Genomic DNA, 9,523 nt, shown 5'->3' on the forward strand with positions numbered 1-9,523 from the left:
CATTCACTTTAGAAATCTTTCTAAGCAGCCGGGAGTGGTTATTAAATTGGATATGTAGAAGGCATTTGATAGAGTTGAATAACAAGTGCTCATGAGATTATGAGAAGAATGGGTTTCGGTGTCAGATTGATTTCTTGGATTATGGGGTGCATTTCTTCGGCCCATTTTTCGATTCTTATTAACAGATCTCCTAATGGGTTATTACATGCTTATAGGGTCATTAGACAAGGAGACCCTCTATCTCCTTTTCTTTTTACTTTAGTAGCAAAATGTTTTAGCCTGATGTTTAAAAATGTTGTAAATGCAATTCTTCTTATAGGTTTTCAAGTTTCCTTATCTGGGCCTACTATTTCGCATTTGCAATATGCAGATGACACCCTGATTTTTTGTGATACCAGTGAAGAGTAGATGCAAAATATGAGATGTCACGACCCCACCCTTTGACACCTACCGTACCTGTTGGAGGGCAACGGAGTGTAGGACCGCAATCAGAGGTAGCGAATGCCACTCAGGTGGGAGTGCGCTCAACGCTTTTTAGAAGGGGAAATCAAGCAAACCACAAAAGAAAGCAAAAACCATGCACAAAGGTACAAGAACTGGACAAAAATAAAACCAACATATATATACAAAGGTACCAAAATTTTAATTATAACCATGTCCAATGCACTACAGGCCCAACTACAAAAATACAATACTTTAAACAAAACAACTACTGGGCACCACCAACAGATACCTGCTATCAGGATAAGGCCTTTCTTGCCAAGCTTGAATCTTCAACCGCCAGCCACAAGTGCCCAACCGTCCGCTCTCAAAAACCATAGGTTATTACCCTACATAGAGAAAGACAAAGGGATGAGTTATAAAGCCCAGTAAACATATCAAACATCATTTATTTCGGCCTATACAATGCTATTCACAAACATCCCCCAAGATTCATGCCGGTGTCATAACACAGAGTCATATAACACAATTCTTTAGTAATGGTGGAAGAAATGTAAAACAGATATCAGAGTATCATACATCACATGAGCTAATAGACTACCATATCTTTCATCAAAATATCAGATTAGTAATGTAAGAAAACACATAATGCATACAAGCAATCATAGTGTCGCCTACTCCCGAAGTAGAACTCAAGTCAATCTTGTTACTTGGGACTTCTACCCAGACTCAGGAGAGAAGACAATGAAAAATGGGTGACTCATTTCGTAATGTCTTCACACACATATAATCCTCAGCACGCTTTGGAGCTTTTGATAGGCTATGGCTTTGCAAGACACGACTATCTCCTCATGCCTTTTCTGGCGAGAGGGCGTTACACTACCAATGTGCCCATAAATACTTAGGAAGCGCGACCCTCCCAAACATCCATATTCACAACCTAACTTATTTCCCGTCATGGGGAGTTATGGAAAGATCTCAAATTCCTGTACAACTTTTCTTATCACATCAAGTCACATTACACTATCAACGGATGACCTGTTGTGTAATACTTCATTTAGTAGTCTTAGTACCTCATATCTCACTACTAATGGATGTCCCATTGTGTAGTGGTTCATATCGCAGTCTTATCATATCAGATCCCTACTATAAATGGATGTCCCATTACGTAGTGGTTCATACCACAGTCTTATCATATCAGATCCCCACTACCAATAGATGGCTCATTGTGTAGTGCTTCATACTACAGTCTTATCATATCAGATCCCCACTAACAATGGATGTCTCATTGCATAGTGGTTCATATTGCAGTCTTATCATATCAGATCCCCACTACTAATGGATGTCTCATTGCGTAGTGGTTCAGATCACAGTCTTATCATATCAGATCCCCACTACCAATGGATGTCCCATTGCGTAGTGGTTCAGATCACAGTCTCATCATATCTGATCACAACTATGCACATGCAAATCTCATAAACATTCACTCATGCCCAAGCATGTCTTATTACAATTATTCAAGAGTTCATGAGTGTTCACAATATCATAAGCATGCATATTCAATACTTCATAACAAAACAAGGCCTTTAGTATGAAGGCCTCTTAGAGAATTTGGCCTAACTTCCATTTCATGGGGATTTTAGTCATGATTCCAAAAGCCAATTTAAAAATAAACCCAACCAATTTTCATTTAGAGGTGGTTTAGCCTTAATCAGAGGCATATTGTTCATTGAACAGTCTGTTATAAAACACATAAAAATTCTGGAATTCCCCTGCAACTCACAACAGTGACATATGCATGCAAACAGAGGCATAATTCTCGCATCATCAAGAATTTAAACATAGTTCCAAAATCAAACTTGAATTAGACATACCCATATTTCATTTAAAAGTGGTTTGAAGTCATTTTGACACCATTTGATCAGTCAAAAGTTTAGTATAAAATGAGCAACAGTCCTGGAAACTGCTGCAACTGATAACAGTGATATGTCTATACAATAGAGGTATAACTTCCAAATTATGAGGAATTTAGACATGGTTACAAAACAAAATTTGAATTAGACACATATATATTTCATTTAAAAGTAGTTTGAAGTCATTTGGATACTATTTGACTAATCAAACTTTCAGTACAAAATGAGCAACAGTCCTAAAAACTGCTGCAACTGATAACAGTGACATGTCTATACAAACAGTGGTATAACTTCCAAATTATGAGGAATTTCGACATGATTTCAAAACAAAATCTTAAGCAGACACATCCCTATTTCATTTAAAAATGGTTTGAAGTAATTTGGATACTATTTAGTCAGTAAAGGTTCAGTACAAAAGGAGCAACAGTCATTGAAACTAGTGCAACTGATAACAGTGACACGTCTATACATACAGATGTATAACTTCCAAATTATGAGGAATTTCGGCATGATTTCAAAACTAAATTTGAAGTGGACACATCTATATTTCATTTAAAATTTAATTCATTTGGATACCATTTGATCAGTCAAAGTTCATTACAAAAACATGCAAGGTCCCTGGAAATTCACAGCAAAGTTTTTGGCACACCTTATAAAATAATCAATAACTTCCAAACTAAAATAGATATTAACACAAAAAATATTTCATCTTAATTTAGACATACAGGGGTACTCTTCCACATATTTTCATGACCAATGGAGTTATTTTCAGTACTAAATTCATCTTGCCAATGAGGTCCACAGTTTTGTAATAACAGTGCACAAACAACACAATTTCACTAGCATACAACCATATACCTATCAAAATCACACTTATACTTTGCTTAATTTTTATGCTTAAATAAAAACTATGGAAACATGAGTGTTAGATCCATACTCAAAAGTGTCCCAAAATCCACCACACAAGCCAAGTTTTCCAAGCTCCCAACAAAGGCTTCTAGAGGTAGAGCTTCTAAGTATTTGAGAAGGGAGGATGTAGGAGGGAGAGAGGGCTAAAGCTCTTGGTGGTAGGTGAAGGGGCTTATTTATAAGCAAAGAGGTGCAGGTGGCAAGCAAGGGCTCACAGGTGGCAAACAGGGGGTACAAGTGGCATCCAAGTGGCTGACAAGGGCATACAAGTGGCTTACATGCGCCACATGGTACTCATGACAGAACACTCACAGCGGTTACCTTCTTCACACACGGCGGTAAAGCTTACACGCACGGCGACTATCTTCTTCATGCACGGCGGCTATCTTCTTCACGCACGGCAGTAAACATTACCCGTACCGCGGCTATCTTCTTCATGCACAGCGGGCAAGCTTACACGTACGACGGCTATCTTCTTCACGCACAACGGTAAAGCTTACACATATGGTAGCTATCTTCTTCACGCACAGCGGTAAAGCTTACAGGGATGGTGACTATCTTATTCACACATGGCGGTAAAGCCTACACACACGGGGGCTACCTTCTCTCTCTTCATCAGTCTCTTACCGTCATGCGTGCTCTTCGTCGCGCGTGTTTACTCTCTTCTTTTGCTTCTTGCTGCCGCGCATGACAGCACCTCATTGACGCGCACTGCTGTCCTCTTACAGTCGCGCACTTCACCATGTCAAAAAATGTTGGACCTTACATGAGCACATTCCTCCAATGCTGCCAGCTAGCTTTGGGCCTCAAAGTGAATTTCCATAAGACTTCAACTGTGGGCATCTCTTGCTCTAACAACCTTTGGGATTCTCTTGCTTTAATTTTGGGTTGCAGAGTTGAGAAGTTTCCCCTTAATTATTTAGGGGTTTCTATCTCATATCGTAAGCTCACTTATGGAGCCTAGGACCCTCTTATTCACAAGTATCAAGTTAAATTAGACCTATGGAAGACCATAACTTTATCTTTTGGTGGGCGTGTCACTTTGGTTAAATCCACCTATGCACATCTTCCTATTTACTTAATGTCAGTCCAACAAATACCTAGTGAAGTAATCGAGCTTATTGAAAATATATGTGAACCTTCATTTGTGGTAATATGGTGGATAACCACAACAAGTTTCATTTGGTGAACTGGGATCAGGTTTGTATGTCATCAAAGCCAAGGGCTTTGGGTTTCAAAAAGCTTAAACTTATAAACTAGGCACTTCTATTCAAATGGTGGTGGAGAATCTTTTAAGAATCTTCTCATCTCTAGAAAGATGTGCTAATTGCTAAATATGGTTTCGATCATCTCACTCACTCAATTAAAAAAGGTAGAAGAGGCAAATTCATCTCACAAATTTGGAAAGATATTTATAGCTGCAGAAATATTGTTTTCAGCAATATCAGATGGCTTATTGGCAATGGAGATAACACTATCTTTTGGTTCAACAAATTCCTTTGTGATGCACCTCTTTCTTCTACTTGTCCTTACCTGTTTGCCAAACTTGCTTAACCTGATGCAAAACTTTCAGAGTTGATTTCTCTTTCCCCCTCTAATTATACGGTCTGGAACATCGGATGCCGCTACAATAGGCTACCAGACATGTTTATTTCGCAGCTCCATAATCTCCTCCAACAACTTGAACAAGTTTAGATGTATTCTAATGTTGAAGACTTGGTCATATGGGAATCAGAAACTGACGGACTTCTTTCTGTCAAATCAGTGTATATGTTCCTTTTTATAAATCAGATTCACATTATTGATACCTCTTTGGGTTCTATTTGGAAATGGCCAGTTCTAATTAAAATCCAAGCCTTCATATGGGTTGCATGCCAAATGAAATGTTTAACAATAGACAATCTACAAAAGAGAGGTAAAATTCTTCCAAACATTAGCTTGATGTGCAAAAATGATGAACAATCTTGCTCTCATATTTCATTCACTGTCCTTTTGCCTCTAGCTTATGGCTCTGGGCCTTCTCTTTATTGGATGTTTCCTCATAATACTTTTGAATCTCATCAACATTATTAACAATCTTTCTGCATTGGATTACCAAAAAGATTTGGAAAATTTTCAGAAGTGCAATCTTATGGCCGATTTAGTTAGAATGTAACATGAGAACCTTTGATGGGGTGTCTCAGAGTATTGAAAGGGTAAAAGATCTCATTTTACAATCTCTTTGGAATTGGTTTTCCTCCACGCCTGAAGAACGGAGTGCTCTTCGAACTGATATTTATATCAATTTGAAATTTTTGGCTTATTCCTTTTCTCACTCTAGTCATCCCCTTAGAACTTGGATTGCACCTCTAGAAGCTTGCTTCAAACTTAATTTTGATGGCAACTCATTTGGAAATCCAGGGACTACAAGTGTTGGTGAGCTTCTTTGCAACAATTTTGGATCGGTTCTTATTTTTTATTCGGGCCTTTGTGGGTCTACAACAGCTAATCACGCTGAATTGGCTGGTCTCCTTCATGGCCTTCATATTGTCATTGACAGGGGTTTCATTAGTGATATTATAACTGAAGGGGTTTCCCTGAATGTTATCAAGTGGTGTAGAAAAGATCCCCTGGTCCCTATTTACTTTTTGGTTAAAAATTCAAGACCTATGTGTCAGGCCTAATTTGAGGTTAAGCTTCGACCACACCATGCGCGAAGTCAATGATGTTGCTGATGGGCTTGCTAAACATGGTGTTTCTCTTCCATGTTTGCAAGTTTCTAACGCTTTGATCCAATCTTTGTAATTTTATGCTCTTGAAGCATTGCTTTAATAAAAGTACGTAACATTTGTCAAAAAAACAGTTCTCCGACATACCCGGTTATAACAAATTTTCGATCTCGAGTGGAAGATAATGAGCACGTATGCTCAAAGCCATGTTTCTAACAGGATAAGAATGCAACTTTATGGTATAGAAGTAAGGTGGACCTCAACAATCCAGTAGAGAAGACTGTTACAAAGTTTGAAAACCTTCAAACTGATTATCTCGATCTCAATATGTATGGATATTAAGGGAAAAAAAATTTCAAGTCCTAAAAATAATGCATCTTGTAGTATTAAGTTATAAGGACCATTTACTTTCAAGATTTTTAAGTGTTTACAAATCTGCTCAATCTACACTATTTTTAAATTTTAAAATTTCATAATCAGAGTTAAACATGAATTATCAAGACATCGTAAGGTTTCCGAAACTAGAACTATATCTACCAACAACATTTATAGGTACACCAAAAATAATAGGGTGATTGTGACAAACGAATATGAAGGAATTCAAGCTAATTACGCTTATCAAAGTGACACTTATCTTATTTGTGTAAAAAGGTAGGATTGGTACCAAATGGAGTAGATACATAATATATATCTTTGCTAAGGGAGGATTTGCTACCCAAATGTATGGCTAACTTTCGATTTTCTTTCTTAATGGGCCTACTCACAATGGGGAAAATACTTGCTGGTGAATCTATCCATGAAGGTGGCGTCCAAAACCCTAACTTTGAGTGGCAAGCTCGGCATCGGAACACCAGTTTAGGTGGCAACCAAACAGGTCCCAAATATCTAGGTTTAAATTTAAGTTCAAGCTTTCAAGACTCCTGCATCATCTCTTTTCTACTGCTTCTCTTAAGGCTATGCTGCAAGCAAACCAGTAGTTTCATGCCTACCCTCATTTCAAACTCCCCAAGTCCGAAAAGTAATTACAGATTGCAAATCAGAACAGTAGATGCAGATGTTGTAAATGGTCTACTCCTATTTTTTGGGTAATTAAGCAAAGAGCTAAACCTTGAATGTATAACTGCTAGCCTTGTACCCCTGTCCTGCAAGTGGCCAAACATCGGGAAAGAAATTTTCGAGCGCGCACAAATATTAGGACTCAAAGTTGTCTCTTAATTTTAATTCTTCATCATCATGTAATGTAAGGCCTAAATGATAAGGGAAAGGTTTCTATGCTTCCCCTTCAGTTCTATCATCCCCCTATCATCCATCCGTCCAATTTTGATCAAAAGAGCCACTCACCGTTTGATCTTAGATCCAACGTCTAAAAATATTTTATTTTTAGATTTTTTTTATACAAATTGTATAAATATGAAATTTGGTACGTATCATCTACTCATTGGGGCGCACCTATAAAAAATATTAAAAATAATTTTTTGATAAAATATAATGACCAAAATACCTTTTAAAACTTTTCAGACGTATTTTGGTCATTTTATTTTATTTAAAATATTTTTTTTATATTTTTCGCTAGTGCGAGTTTAATAGAGGAATGGACATTCAAATTTTGGTATCTAAATAGTATATAGAAAAAATTAAAAATAAAATAGTTTAGAGACGTGAAAATGTAATTGAGGCAAACTTAGCCCTCCATTCAGAATGGATGGTTGGATAGTATGGAAATGATAGAACTTATATACTTCCCCTTATTCAACCAACCATTCTGAATGGAGGATTAAGATTGCCTCAATCACAATGTCATGTCTCTACACTATTTTGTTTTTAATTTTTTTTCTATAAACTATTTTGACACCAAATTTTGGACGTCCAATTCTATATTAAACTCTCATTAAAGAAAAATATTAAAAAAATATTTTTAATGAAATAAAATGACCAAAATACCCTCGAAAGTTTCAAAAGGTATTTTGGTCATTATATTTTATTGAAATTTTTTCTTAATATTTTTAATAGGTGTGCCCCAATGAAAAGATGGCAATTATAAAATTTTATATTCATACAATTCGTATAAAAAAAACTAAAAAAAAATGGTTTAACACATGAGATCTAAGATTAAATGGTGTGTGGCTCTGTTGATCAAAATTGGACGGCTTGATGGTAAGGGAAGCATAAATCTTCGATGCTGTAGGGGAAGTATAGAAACAGTTCCCTTAAAAATAAATTAGGGCAAATTTGGGTTTTACATAAACTTTCTATTATAAAACGCTACTCCCAATCTACGATCACGTAACAGCAAGGAAAGGAAGAAACAGAGAGAGAAAGAAGACGCAACCTGTAAAACCATGACAAGGCCAAGGGAGAAGAAGCGTGCGTCCCTCTCGCTCTTTTTTTTCTCTCTCATCACTATCCATGGCCAACCTCCCAAACCCAACTCAAACAACATCAAGGAACAAGATCCATATTCAATGGAAGCAGAATTCTCAATGACCGAGTCGACAAAGAAGCGAACCAGAGAGAATCTGTCTCAAACCATGATAAGGCCGAGGAAGAAGAAGTGCCCGCGTCCTTCTCGCTCTTTCTTTTCTCTCTCATCACTATCAAACACCAGCAAGGAACAAGATCCATATTCAAAGGAAGCAGAATCCTCCATGACCGAGTGGACAAAGAAGCGAGCCAGAGAGAACCTGTCTCAAACCATGACAAGGCCGAGGAAGAAGTGTCCGCGTCCTTCTCGCTCTTTCTTTTCTCTCTCATCACAATCAAACACCAGCAAGGAACAAGACCCATATTCAAACGAAACAGAATCCTCCATCAACTAATCGATAAAGAAGCAGAAAAGAGGGGCCGTTTATCGTGGCATCGAGATTGATGAAATGAAAAAATCCGACTCTTACAATTTAGCGTGGAAGAACGACGGCAACCGATAAACTTCATCCGCCTGTCATCATCGGAACATAGAAAGGCCCAAGATAAACAGTTGATTATCTGCCCGCCTCTTCAAAGATGACTTCCTTTCTGCAATGTAATTTTCTTGTTTATTTCCTTATTTTAATTTTTGCCCTTTTTTTTTGGTATGCAATGTTATTATTATTATTATTTTAATTCCCGGACAATACAAATATCGTCTTTAAGTTGTGTAAGCGTATTGGTCATAAATGGATCATATTGGTGGTTGACGTTGGACGTTCCAAAGTCAATATTTGAGGGTTTGATTTGAAGCAAATATTCTTTTGGGAGCTCCACTTTTTTATTTTTTAGTATTTTTTGGAATCTTTTAAAAATGTGTAAAAACAAGGCTCTAAAAGATCTTCCTATTAAAAAAAAGTCCCTCACCTTGTTTTGGACAGGGGACGTGTTAAGGGCGGTTGTGGAAGTTCAAGTTTTTAGTGAAGAAATGAGAATTTTTAGACTCTCACCACAAAGGTGTTGATAGATGGCTCTCCAACTACATCTCCAAATGGATATGAAATGAACGTGAAGCACCCCAATTTCATTTTTAGGGCAATTGATGAAGAGCAGTAAACATTTTGAAAATGGATTGTTTATAATTGAATA

The 9,523-nt window shown here is 37.2% G+C and overlaps 1 long non-coding RNA gene across 1 annotated transcript; it reads right to left on the reverse strand.

Moving 5' to 3' along the window:
- Positions 1 to 604: 604 nt before the first annotated feature.
- LOC148779217 (uncharacterized) lies at positions 605 to 9,303 on the reverse strand. Its single transcript, XR_016046700.1, has 2 exons — positions 8,301 to 9,303; positions 605 to 830 (listed from the first exon to the last, which is right to left on the reverse strand). It is a non-coding gene; the product is annotated as an uncharacterized LOC148779217 (long non-coding RNA).
- Between the last annotated feature and the right edge of the window lie 220 nt (positions 9,304 to 9,523).

The sequence above is a fragment of the Amborella trichopoda genome, chromosome 13, assembly GCF_054954075.1.
Source record: "Amborella trichopoda isolate Santa Cruz 75 chromosome 13, AtrichopodaSantaCruz75HAP2 v2.0, whole genome shotgun sequence".
Taxonomy (NCBI): Eukaryota; Viridiplantae; Streptophyta; class Magnoliopsida; order Amborellales; family Amborellaceae; genus Amborella; species Amborella trichopoda.